Source organism: Chiloscyllium plagiosum, unplaced genomic scaffold, assembly GCF_037043375.1.
Source record: "Chiloscyllium plagiosum isolate Xiang-an unplaced genomic scaffold, Cpla_swu_hap1 HiC_scaffold_31, whole genome shotgun sequence".
Classification (NCBI taxonomy): domain Eukaryota; kingdom Metazoa; phylum Chordata; class Chondrichthyes; order Orectolobiformes; family Hemiscylliidae; genus Chiloscyllium; species Chiloscyllium plagiosum.
In genome coordinates this window covers 55,920,538-55,933,475 of record NW_028270169.1, presented here as the reverse complement: position 1 = coordinate 55,933,475, position 12,938 = coordinate 55,920,538, and positions in this window count along the sequence as shown.

Genomic DNA, 12,938 nt, shown 5'->3' with positions numbered 1-12,938 from the left:
ACCAGCAGCAGGTACTGAGGAACAGAAGAGACAGTAACACCAGCAGCAGGTACTGAGGAACAGGAAAGACAGTAACACCAGCAGGAGCAGGTACTGAGCAACAGGAGAGAGAGTAACACCAGCAGCAGGTGCTGAGGAACAGGAGAGACAGTAACACCAGCAGCAGCAGGTACTGAGGAACAGGAGAGAGAGTAACACCAGCAGCAGGTACTGAGCAACAGGAGAGACAGTAACACCAGCAGGAGCAGGTACTGAGCAACAGGAGAGAGTAACACCAGCAGCAGGTGCTGAGGAACAGGAGAGACAGTAACACCAGCAGCAGCAGGTACTGAGGAACAGGAGAGACAGTAACACCAGCAGCAGCAGGTACTGAGGAACAGGAGAGACCGTAACACCAGCAGCAGCTCCTGAGGAACAGGAGAGAGAGAGTAACAACAGCAGCAGGTACTGAGGAACAGGAGAGAGAGTAACACCAGCAGCAGGTACTGAGGAACAGGAGAGAGAGTAACACCATCAGCAGGTACTGAGGGACAGGAGAGACAGTAATACCAGCTGCAGGTACTGAGGAACAGGAGAGACAGTAAGACCAGCAGCAGCTCCTAAGGAACAGGAGAGAGAGTAACACCAGCAGCAGCTACTAAGGAACAGGAGAGAGAGTAACACCAGCAGCAGGTACTGAGGGACATGAGAGACAGTAACACCAGCAGCAGGTACTGAGGGACTGGAGAGACAGAAACACTAGCAGGAGCAGGAACTGAGGAACAGGATAGAGAGTAACACCAGCAGCAGGTACTGAGGGACAGGAGAGACAGAAACACCAGAAGGAGCAGGTACTGAGGAACAGGAGAGACAGTAACACCAGCAGCAGGTGCTGAGGAACAGGAGAGACAGTAATACCAGCAGCAGGACCTGAGGAACAGCAGAGACAGTAATACCAGCAGCTGGGACTGAGGAACAGGAGAGACAGCCATCCCAGCAGCAGGTCCTGAGGAACAGGAGAGACAGTAATACCAGCAGCAGGTACTGAGGGACAGGAGAGATAGAAACACCAGCAGGAGGAGGAACTGAGGAACAGGATAGAGAGTAACACCAGCAGCAGGTACTGAGGAACAGGAGAGACAGTAATACCAGCAGCAGGTACTGAGGAACAGGAGAGACAGTAATACCAGCAGGAGATGGAACTGAGGAACAGGATAGAGAGTAACACCAGCAGGAGCAGGTACTGCGGAACAGGAGAGAGAGTAACAACAGCAGCAGGTACTGAGGAACAGGAGAGAGAGTAACACCAGCAGCAGGTACTGAGGAACAGGAGAGACAGTAACACCAGCAGCAGGTACCGGCGAACAGGAGAGACAGTAACACCAGCAGCAGCTCCTGAGGAACAGGAGAGAGAGTAACACCAGTAGCAGCTACTGAGGAACAGGAGGGAGAGTAACACCAGCAGCAGGTACTGAGGGACATGAGAGACAGTAACACCAGCAGCAGGTACTGAAGGACTGGAGAGACAGTAATACCAGCAGCAGGTACTGAGGGACAGGAGAGATAGAAACACCACCAGGAACAGGAACTGAGGAACAGGATAGAGAGTAACACCAGCAGCAGGTACTGAGGAACAGGAGAGACAGTAATACCAGCAGCAGGTACTGAGGAACAGGAGAGAGAGTAACACCAGCAGAAGGTACTGAGGAACAGAAGAGATAATAACACCAGCAGCAGGTACTGAGGAATAGGAGAGACAGTAACACCAGCAGCAGGTACTGAGGAACAGGAGAGACAGTAATACCAGCAGCAGGTCCTGAGGAACAGGAGAGACAGTAATACCACCAGCAGGGTACTGAGGGACAGGAGAGATAGAAACACCAGCAGGAGCAGGAACTGAGGAACAGGAGAGACAGTAACACCAGCAGGAGCAGGTACTGAGGAACAGGTGAGCGAATAACTTCAACATCAGGTACTCAGCAACAGGAGAGAGAGTAACACCAGCAGCAGGTACTGAGGAACAAGTGAGACAGTAACACCAGCAGCAGGTACTGAGGAACAGGAGAGACAGTAACAACAGCAGCAGGTCCTGAGGAACAGGAGAGACAGTAACACCAGCAGCAGGTACTGAGGAACAGAAGAGACAGTAACACCAGCAGCAGGTACTGAGGAACAGGAAAGACAGTAGCACCAGCAGCAGGTACTGAGCAACAGGAGAGACAGTAACACCAGCAGGAGCAGGTACTGAGCAACAGCAGAGACAGTAACACCAGCAGCAGGTGCTGAGGAACAGGAGAGAGAGTAACACCAGCAGCAGCAGGTACTGAGGAACAGGAGAGAGAGTAACACCAGCAGCAGCAGGTACTGAGGAACAGGTGAGCGAATACCTTCAACATCAGGTACTCAGCAACAGGAGAGAGAGTAACACCAGCAGCAGGTACTGAGGAACAGCAGAGACAGTAATACCAGCAGCAGGTACTGAGGAACAGGAGAGAGAGTAACACCAGCAGCAGTAGGTACTGAGGAACAGGTGAGACAGTAACACCAGCAGCAGGTTCTGAGGAAGAGGAGAGACAGTAACACCAGCAGCAGGTACTGAGGAACAGGAGAGACAGTAACAACAGCAGCAGGTCCTGAGGAACAGGAGAGACAGTAACACCAGCAGCAGGTACTGAGGAACAGAAGAGACAGTTACACCAGCAGCAGGTACTGAGGAACAGGAAAGACAGTAACACCAGCAGCAGGTACTGAGCAACAGGAGAGACAGTAACACCAGCAGGAGCAGGTACTGAGCAACAGGAGAGAGAGAGTAACACCAGCAGCAGGTGCTGAGGAACAGGAGAGAGAGTAACACCAGCAGCAGCAGGTACTGAGGAACAGGAGAGAGAGTAACACCAGCAGCAGGTACTGAGGAACAGGAGAGAGAGTAACACCATCAGCAGGTACTGAGGGACAGGAGAGAGAGTAACACCATCAGCAGGTACTGAGGAACAGGAGAGAGAGTAACACCCGCAGCAGGTACTGAGGGACAGGAGAGTCAGTAACACCAGCAGCAGGTACCGAGGGACTGGAGAGACCGAAACACCAGCAGAAGCAGGAACTGAGGAACATGATAGGGAGTAACACCAGCAGCAGGTACTGAGGAACAGGCGAGACAGGAACACCAGCAGCAGCTACTGAGGAACAGGAGAGAGAGTAACACCAGCAGCAGGTACTGAGGGACAGGAGAGACAGTAACACCAGCAGCAGGTACTGAGGGACTGGAGAGACAGAAACACCAGCAGGAGCAGGAACTGAGGAATAGGATAGAGAGTAACACCAGCAGCAGGTACTGAGGGACAGGAGAGACAGAAATACCAGCAGGAGCAGGAACTCAGAAACAGGATAGAGAGTAACACCAGAAGGAGCAGGTACTGAGGAACAGGAGAGAGAGTAACAACAGCAGCTGGTACTGAGGAACAGGAGAGAGAGTAACACCATCAGCAGGTACTGAGGGACAGGAGAGAGAGTAACACCAGCAGCAGGTCCTGAGGAACAGGAGAGACAGCAATACCAGCAGCTCGTACTGAGGAACAGGAGAGAGAGTAACACCAGCAGCAGGTACTGAGGAACAGGAGAGACACTAATACCAGGAGCAGGTACTGAGGAACAGGAGAGAAAGTAATACCAGCAGCAGGTCCTGAGGAACAGGACGGACATTAACATCAGCAGCAGGTACTGAGGAACAGGAGAGACATCAACACCAGCAGCAGGTACTGAGGGACAGGAGAGACAGTAACACCAGCAGCAGGTACTGAAGGACTGGAGAGACAGAAACACCAGCAGGAGCAGGAACTGAGGAACAGGATAGAGAGTAACACCAGCAGCAGGTTCTGAGGGACAGGAGAGACAGTAACACCAGCAGGAGCAGGAACTGAGGAACAGGATAGAGAGTAACACCAGAAGGAGCAGGTACTGAGGAACCAGGAGAGACAGTAATGCCAGCAGCAGGTACTGAGGAACAGGAGAGAGAGTAACACTAGCAGCAGGTACTGAGGAACAGGAGAGACAGGAATACCAGCAGCAGGAACTGAGGAACAGGAGAGACAGTAATACCAGCTGCAGGTACTGAGGAACAGGAGAGACAGTAAAACCATCAGCAGCTCCTGAGGAACAGGAGAGAGAGTAACAACAGCAGCTGGTACTGAGGAACAGGAGAAAGAGTAACACCATCAGCAGGTACTGAGGGACAGGAGAGAGAGTAACACCAGCAGCAGGTCCTGAGGAACAGGAGAGACAGCAATACCAGCAGCTCGTACTGAGGAACAGGAGAGAGAGTAACACCAGCAGCAGGTACTGAGGAACAGGAGAGACACTAATACCAGGAGCAGGTACTGAGGAACAGGAGAGAAAGTAATACCAGCAGCAGGTCCTGAGAAACAGGACGGACATTAACATCAGCAGCAGGTACTGAGGAACAGGAGATACATCAACACCAGCAGCAGGTACTGAGGGACAGGAGAGACAGTAACACCAGCAGCAGGTACTGAAGGACTGGAGAGACAGAAACACCAGCAGGAGCAGGAACTGAGGAACAGGATAGAGAGTAACACCAGCAGCAAGTACTGAGGGACAGGAGAGACAGTAACACCAGCAGGAGCAGGAACTGAGGAACAGGATAGAGAGTAACACCAGAAGGAGCAGGTACTGAGGAACAGGAGAGACAGTAACGCTAACAGCAGGTACTGAGGATCCGGAGAGAGTAACACTAGCAGCAGATACTGAGGAACAGGAGAGACAGGAATACCAGCAGCAGGTACTGAGGAACAGGAGAGACAGTAATACCAGCAGCTGGGACTGAGGAACAGGAGAGACAGTAACACCAGCAGCAGGTACCGGCGAACAGGAGAGACAGTAACACCAGCAGCAGATATTGAGGATCAGGAGAGACAGTAATACAAGAAGCAGCAGCTGAGGAACAGGAGAGAGAGTAACACCAGCAGCAGGGACTGAGGAACAGGAGAGACAGTAACACCAGCCGCTGGTACTGAGGAACAGGAGAGAGAATAACACCAGCAGCAGGTACCGAGGGACTGGAGAGACAGAAACACCAGCAGGAGCAGGAACTGAGGAACAGGATAGAGAGTAACACCAGCAGCAGGTACTGAGGAACGGGAGAGACAGTTACACCAGCAGCAGGTACTGAGGAACTGGAGATAGAGTAACACCAGCAGCAGGTACTGAGGAACAGGAGAGACAGTAACACTAGCAGCAGATACTGAGGAACAGGAGAGACAGGAATACCAGCAGCAGGTTCTGAGGAACAGGAGAGACAGTAATACCAGCAGCAGGTACTGAGGGACAGGAGAGATAGAAACACCACCAGGAACAGGAACTGAGGAACAGGATAGAGAGTAACACCAGCAGCAGGTACTGAGGAACGGGAGAGACAGTTACACCAGCAGCAGGTACTGAGGAACAGGCGAGACAGTAACACCAGCAGCAGGTACTGAGGAACAGGAGAGAGAATAACACCAGCAGCAGGTACCGAGGGACTGGAGAGACAGAAACACCAGCAGGAGCAGGAACTGAGGAACAGGATAGAGAGTAACACCAGCAGCAGGTACTGAGGAACGGGAGAGACAGTTACACCAGCAGCAGGTACTGAGGAACAGGCGAGACAGTAACACCAGCAGCAGGTACTGAGGAACAGGAGAGACAGTAATACCAGCAGCAGGTACTGAGGAATAGGCAAGATAGTAATAACAGCAGCAGGTACTGAGGGACAGGAGAGATAGAAACACCAGCAGGAGCAGGAACTGAGGAATAGGATAGAGAGTAACACCAGCAGCAGATACTGAGGAACAGGAGAGACAGTAATACCAGCTGCAGGTACTGAGGAACAGGAGAGACAGTAAGACCAGCAGCAGCTCCTGAGGAACAGGAGAGAGAGTAACACCAGTAGCAGCTACTGAGGAACAGGAGGGAGAGTAACACCAGCAGCAGGTACTGAGGGACATGAGAGACAGTAACACCAGCAGCAGGTACTGAAGGACTGGAGAGACAGTAATACCAGCAGCAGGTACTGAGGGACAGGAGAGATAGAAACACCACCAGGAACAGGAACTGAGGAACAGGATAGAGAGTAACACCAGCAGCAGGTACTGAGGAACAGGAGAGACAGTAATACCAGCAGCAGGTACTGAGGAACAGGAGAGAGAGTAACACCAGCAGCAGGTCCTGAGGAACAGGAGAGACAGCAATACCAGCAGCTCGTACTGAGGAACAGGAGAGAGAGTAACACCAGCAGCAGGTACTGAGCAACAGGAGAGACAGTAACACCAGCAGCAGCAGGTACTGAGGAACAGGAGAGACATTAACACTAGCAGAACGCACTGAGGAACAGGAGAGACAGTAAGACCAGCTGAAGAAGGGCCTGTGCCCGAAACGTCGAAGATTCCTGAAGAAGGGCCTGTGCCCGAAACGTCGAATCTCCTGTTCCCTGGATGCTGCCTGACCTGCTGTGCTGTTCCAGCAATAAAGTTCAAACAAGAGAGTAACACTAGCAGAAGGCACTAAGGAACAGGAGAGACAATAACACCAGCAGCAGGTACTGAGGAAGAGGAGAGAGAGTAACACCAGCAGCAGCAGGTACTGAGGAACAGGAGAGACAGTAACATCAGCAGCAGCAGGTACTGAGGAACAGGAGAGACAGTAACACCAGCAGCAGGTTCTGAGGAACAGGAGAGGCAGTAACACCAGCAGCAGGTTCTGAGGAACAGGAAAGACAGTAACACCAGCAGCAGCAGGTACTGAGGAACAGGAGAGACATTAACACTAGCAGAACGCACTGAGGAACAGGAGAGACAGTAAGACCAGCAGCAGGTACTGAGCAACAGGAGAGACAGTAACACCAGCAGCAGGTACTGAGCAACCGGAGAGACAGTAACACGAGCAGAAGGAGATACTGAGGAACAGGAGAGACAGTAACACCACCAGCATTAGCAGATCCTGAGGAAAAGGAGAGACAATAACACCAGCAGCAGCAGGTACTGAGGAACAGGAGCGACAGTTACACCAGCAGCAGCAGGTACTGAGGAACAGGAGAGACAGAAACACCAGCAGCAGCAGGTACTGAGGAACAGGCGAGACAGTAACACCAGCAGCAGGTACTGAGGAACAGGAGAGACAGTAACACCAGGAGCAGGTACTGAGGAACAGGAGAGACACTAACACCAGCAGCTGGTACTGAGGAACGGTAGAGACAGTAACACCAGCACCAGCAGGTACTGAGGAACAGGAGAGACAGTAACACCAGCAGCAGGTCCTGAGGTACAGGAGAGACAGTAATACCAGCAGCAGGTACTGAGGGACAGGAGAGATAGAAACACCAGCAGGAGCAGGAACTGAGGAACAGGATAGAGATTAACACCAGCAGGAGCAGGTACTGAGGAACAGGTGAGCGAGTAACTCCAACATCAGGTACTGAGCAACTGGAGAGAGAGTAACACCAGCAGCAGGTACTGAGGAACAGCAGAGACAGAAATAGCAGCAGCAGGTACTGAGGGACAGGAGAGATAGAAACACCAGCAGGAGCAGGAACTGAGGAACAGGATAGAGATTAACACCAGCAGGAGCAGGTACTGAGGAACAGGTGAGCGAGTAACTCCAACATCAGGTACTGAGCAACTGGAGAGAGAGTAACACCAGCAGCAGCAGGTAATGAGGCACAGGAGAGAGAGTAACACCAGCAGCAGCAGGTACTGAGGAACAGGAGAGACAGTAACACCAGTTGCAGGTACTGAGGAACAGGAGAGTCAGTAACACCAGCTGCAGGTACTGAGGAACAGGAGACATAGAAACACCAGCAGCAGCAGGTACTGAGGAACAGGACAGACAGAAACACCAGCAGCACGTACTGAGGAACAGGAGGGACAGTAACAACAGCAGCAGGTACTGAGGAACAGGTGAGACAGTGACACCAGCAGCACGTACTGAGGAACTGGAGAGACAGTAACACCAGCAGCAGGTACTGAGGAACAGGAGAGACAGTAATACCAGCAGCAGGTACTGAGCAACAGGAGAGAGAGCAACACCAGCAGCAGGTACTGAGGAACAGCAGAGACAGTAATACCAGGAGCAGGTACTGAGGATTGGGAGAGAGAGTAACACCAGCAGCAGTAGATACTGAGGAACAGGAAAGACAGTAACACCAGCAGCGGTTACTGAGGAACTGGAGAGAGAGTAACACTAGCAGAAGGCACTGAGGAACAGGAGAGACAGTAACACCAGCAGCAGGAACTGAGGAACTGGAGAGACGGTAACACCAGCAGCAGCAGGTAATGAGGAACAGCAGAGACAGTAACACAACCAGCAGCAGGTACTGAGGAACAGGCGAGACAGTAACACCAGCAGCAGGTACTGAGGAACGGTAGAGACAGTAACACCAGCACCAGAAGGTACTGAGGAACAGGAGAGACAGTAATACCAGCAGCAGGTACTGAGGGACAGTAGAGATAGAAACACCAGCAGGAACAGGAACTGAGGAACAGGATAGAGATTAACACCAGCAGGAGCAGGTACTGAGGAACAGGTGAGCGAGTAACTCCAACATCAGGTACTGAGCAACTGGAGAGAGAGTAACACCAGCAGCAGGTACTGAGGAACAGCAGAGACAGTAATACCAGCAGCAGGTCCTGAGGAACAGTAGAGACAGTAATACCAGCAGCAGGGACTGAGGGACAGGAGAGATAGAAACACCAGCAGGAGCAGGAACTGACGAACAGAATAGAGATTAACACCAGCAGGAGCAGGTACTGAGGAACAGGTGAGCGAGTAAATCCAACATCAGGTAATGAGCAACAGGAGAGAGAGTAACACCAGCAGCAGCAGGTACTGAGGATCAGGAGAGAGAGAGTAACACCAGCAGCAGCAGGTACTGAGGAACAGGAGAGACAGTAACACCAGCTGCAGGTACTGAGGAACAGGAGACATAGAAACACCAGCAGCAGCAGGTACTGAGGAACAGGGCAGACAGAAACACCAGCAGCACGTACTGAGGAACAGGAGGGACAGTAACAACAGCAGCAGGTACTGAGGAACAGGTGAGACAGTGACACCAGCAGCACGTACTGAGGAACTGGAGAGACAGTAACACCAGCACCAGCAGGTACTGAGGAACAGGAGAGACAGTAACACCAGCAGCAGGTACTGAGGAACAGGAGAGACAGTAATACCAGCAACAGAACCTGAGGAACAGGAGAGACAGTAATACCAGCAGCAGGTACTGAGCAACAGGAGAGAGAGCAACACCAGCAGCAGGTACTGAGGAACAGCAGAGACAGTAATACCAGGAGCAGGTACTGAGGATTGGGAGAGAGAGTAACACCAGCAGCAGTAGATACTGAGGAACAGGAAAGACAGTAACACCAGCAGCGGTTACTGAGGAACTGGAGAGAGAGTAACACTAGCAGAAGGCACTGAGGAACAGGAGAGACAGTAACACCAGCAGCAGGAACTGAGGAACTGGAGAGACGGTAACACCAGCAGCAGCAGGTAATGAGGAACAGCAGAGACAGTAACACCACCAGCAGCAGGTACTGAGGAACAGGAGAGACAGTAACACCAGCAGCAGCAGGTACTGAGTAACAGCAGAGACAGAAACACCAGCAGCAGGTACTGAGGAACGGTAGAGACAGTAACACCAGCACCAGAAGGTACTGAGGAACAGGAGGGACAGTAATACCAGCAGGTACTGAGGATCAGGAGAGACAGTAATACCAGCAGCAGGTCCTGAGGTACAGGAGAGACAGTAATACCAGCAGCAGGTACTGAGGGACAGTAGAGATAGAAACACCAGCAGGAGCAGGAACTGAGGAACAGGATAGAGATTAACACCAGCAGGAGCAGGTACTGAGGAACAGGTGAGCGAGTAACTCCAACATCAGGTACTGAGCAACTGGAGAGAGAGTAACACCAGCAGCAGGTACTGAGGAACAGCAGAGACAGTAATACCAGCAGCAGGTCCTGAGGAACAGTAGAGACAGTAATACCAGCAGCAGGTACTGAGGGACAGGAGAGATAGAAACACCAGCAGGAGCAGGAACTGACGAACAGAATAGAGATTAACACCAGCAGGGAGCAGGTACTGAGGAACAGGTGAGCGAGTAAATCCAACATCAGGTAATGAGCAACAGGAGAGAGAGTAACACCAGCAGCAGCAGGTACTGAGGATCAGGAGAGAGAGAGTAACACCAGCAGCAGCAGGTACTGAGGAACAGGAGAGACAGTAACGCCAGCTGCAGGTACTGAGGAACAGGAGACATAGAAACACCAGCAGCAGCAGGTACTGAGGAACAGGACAGACAGAAACACCAGCAGCACATACTGAGGAACTGGAGAGACAGTAACAACAGCAGCAGGTACTGAGGAACAGGTGAGACAGTAACACCAGCACCAGCTGGTACTGAGGAACAGGAGAGACAGTAACACCAGCAGTAGGTACTGAGGAACAGGAGAGACAGTAATACCAGCAGCAGAACCTGAGGAACAGGAGAGACAGTAATACCAGCAGCAGGTACTGAGCAACAGGAGAGAGAGTAACACCAGCAGCAGGTACTGAGGAACAGCAGAGACAGTAATACCAGCAGCAGGTACTGAGGAACAGGAGAGAGAGTAACACCAGCAGCAGTAGATACTGAGGAACAGGAGAGACAGTAACACCAGCAGCGGTTACTGAGGAACAGGAGAGACAGAAACACCAGCAGCAGGTACTGAGGAACAGGAGAGACAGTAACACCAGCAGCAGCAGGTACTGAGGAACAGGGGAGACAGTAACACCAGCAGCAGCAGGTACTGAGGAACAGGAGAGACAGTAACACCAGCAGCAGCAGGTACTGAGGAACAGGAGAGACAGTAACAACAGCAGCAGCAGGTACTGAGGAACAGGAGAGACAGTAACACCAGCAGCAGCAGGTACTGAGGAACAGGAGAGACAGTAACACCAGCAGTAGGTACATAGGAACAGGAGAGACAGTAACGCCAGCAGCAGGTTCTGAGGAACAGGAGAGACAGTAACACCAGCAGCAGCAGGTACTGAGGGACAGGAGAGACAGTAACACCAGCAGCAGGTACTGAGGAGCTGGAGAAAGAGTAAAACTAGCAGCAGGTACTGAGCAACAGGAGAGACAGTAACTCCAGCAGAAGCAGGTACTGAGGAACAGGAGAGACAGTAACACCACTAGCATCAGCAGATCCTGAGGAAAAGGAGAGACAATAACACCAGCAGCAGGTACTGAGGAACAGGTGCGAAAGTAACACCAGCAGCAGCAGGTACTGAGGAACAGGAGAGACAGTAACACCAGCAGCAGCAGGTAATGAGGAACAGCAGAGACAGTAACACCACCAGCAGGAGGTACTGAGGAACAGGAGAGACAGTAACACCAGTAGCAGCAGGTACTGAGGAACAGGAGAGACAGAAACCCCAGCAGCAGGTACTGAGGAACGGTAGAGACAGTAACACCAGCAGCAGGTACTGAGGAACAGCAGAGACAGTAATACCAGCAGCAGGTCCTGAGGAACAGTAGAGACAGTAATACCAGCAGCAGGGACTGAGGGACAGGAGAGATAGAAACACCAGCAGGAGCAGGAACTGACGAACAGAATAGAGATTAACACCAGCAGGAGCAGGTACTGAGGAACAGGTGAGCGAGTAAATCCAACATCAGGTAATGAGCAACAGGAGAGAGAGTAACACCAGCAGCAGCAGGTACTGAGGATCAGGAGAGAGAGAGTAACACCAGCAGCAGCAGGTACTGAGGAACAGGAGAGACAGTAACACCAGCTGCAGGTACTGAGGAACAGGAGACATAGAAACACCAGCAGCAGCAGGTACTGAGGAACAGGGCAGACAGAAACACCAGCAGCATGTACTGAGGAACAGGAGGGACAGTAACAACAGCAGCAGGTACTGAGGAACAGGTGAGACAGTGACACCAGCAGCACGTACTGAGGAACTGGAGAGACAGTAACACCAGCACCAGCAGGTACTGAGGAACAGGAGAGACAGTAACACCAGCAGCAGGTACTGAGGAACAGGAGAGACAGTAATACCAGCAACAGAACCTGAGGAACAGGAGAGACAGTAATACCAGCAGCAGGTACTGAGCAACAGGAGAGAGAGCAACACCAGCAGCAGGTACTGAGGAACAGCAGAGACAGTAATACCAGGAGCAGGTACTGAGGATTGGGAGAGAGAGTAACACCAGCAGCAGTAGATACTGAGGAACAGGAAAGACAGTAACACCAGCAGCGGTTACTGAGGAACTGGAGAGAGAGTAACACTAGCAGAAGGCACTGAGGAACAGGAGAGACAGTAACACCAGCAGCAGGAACTGAGGAACTGGAGAGACGGTAACACCAGCAGCAGCAGGTAATGAGGAACAGCAGAGACAGTAACACCACCAGCAGCAGGTACTGAGGAACAGGAGAGACAGTAACACCAGCAGCAGCAGGTACTGAGTAACAGGAGAGACAGAAACACCAGCAGCAGGTACTGAGGAACGGTAGAGACAGTAACACCAGCACCAGAAGGTACTGAGGAACAGGAGGGACAGTAATACCAGCAGGTACTGAGGATCAGGAGAGACAGTAATACCAGCAGCAGGTCCTGAGGTACAGGAGAGACAGTAATACCAGCAGCAGGTACTGAGGGACAGTAGAGATAGAAACACCAGCAGGAGCAGGAACTGAGGAACAGGATAGAGATTAACACCAGCAGGAGCAGGTACTGAGGAACAGGTGAGCGAGTAACTCCAACATCAGGTACTGAGCAACTGGAGAGAGAGTAACACCAGCAGCAGGTACTGAGGAACAGCAGAGACAGTAATACCAGCAGCAGGTCCTGAGGAACAGTAGAGACAGTAATACCAGCAGCAGGTACTGAGGGACAGGAGAGATAGAAACACCAGCAGGAGCAGGAA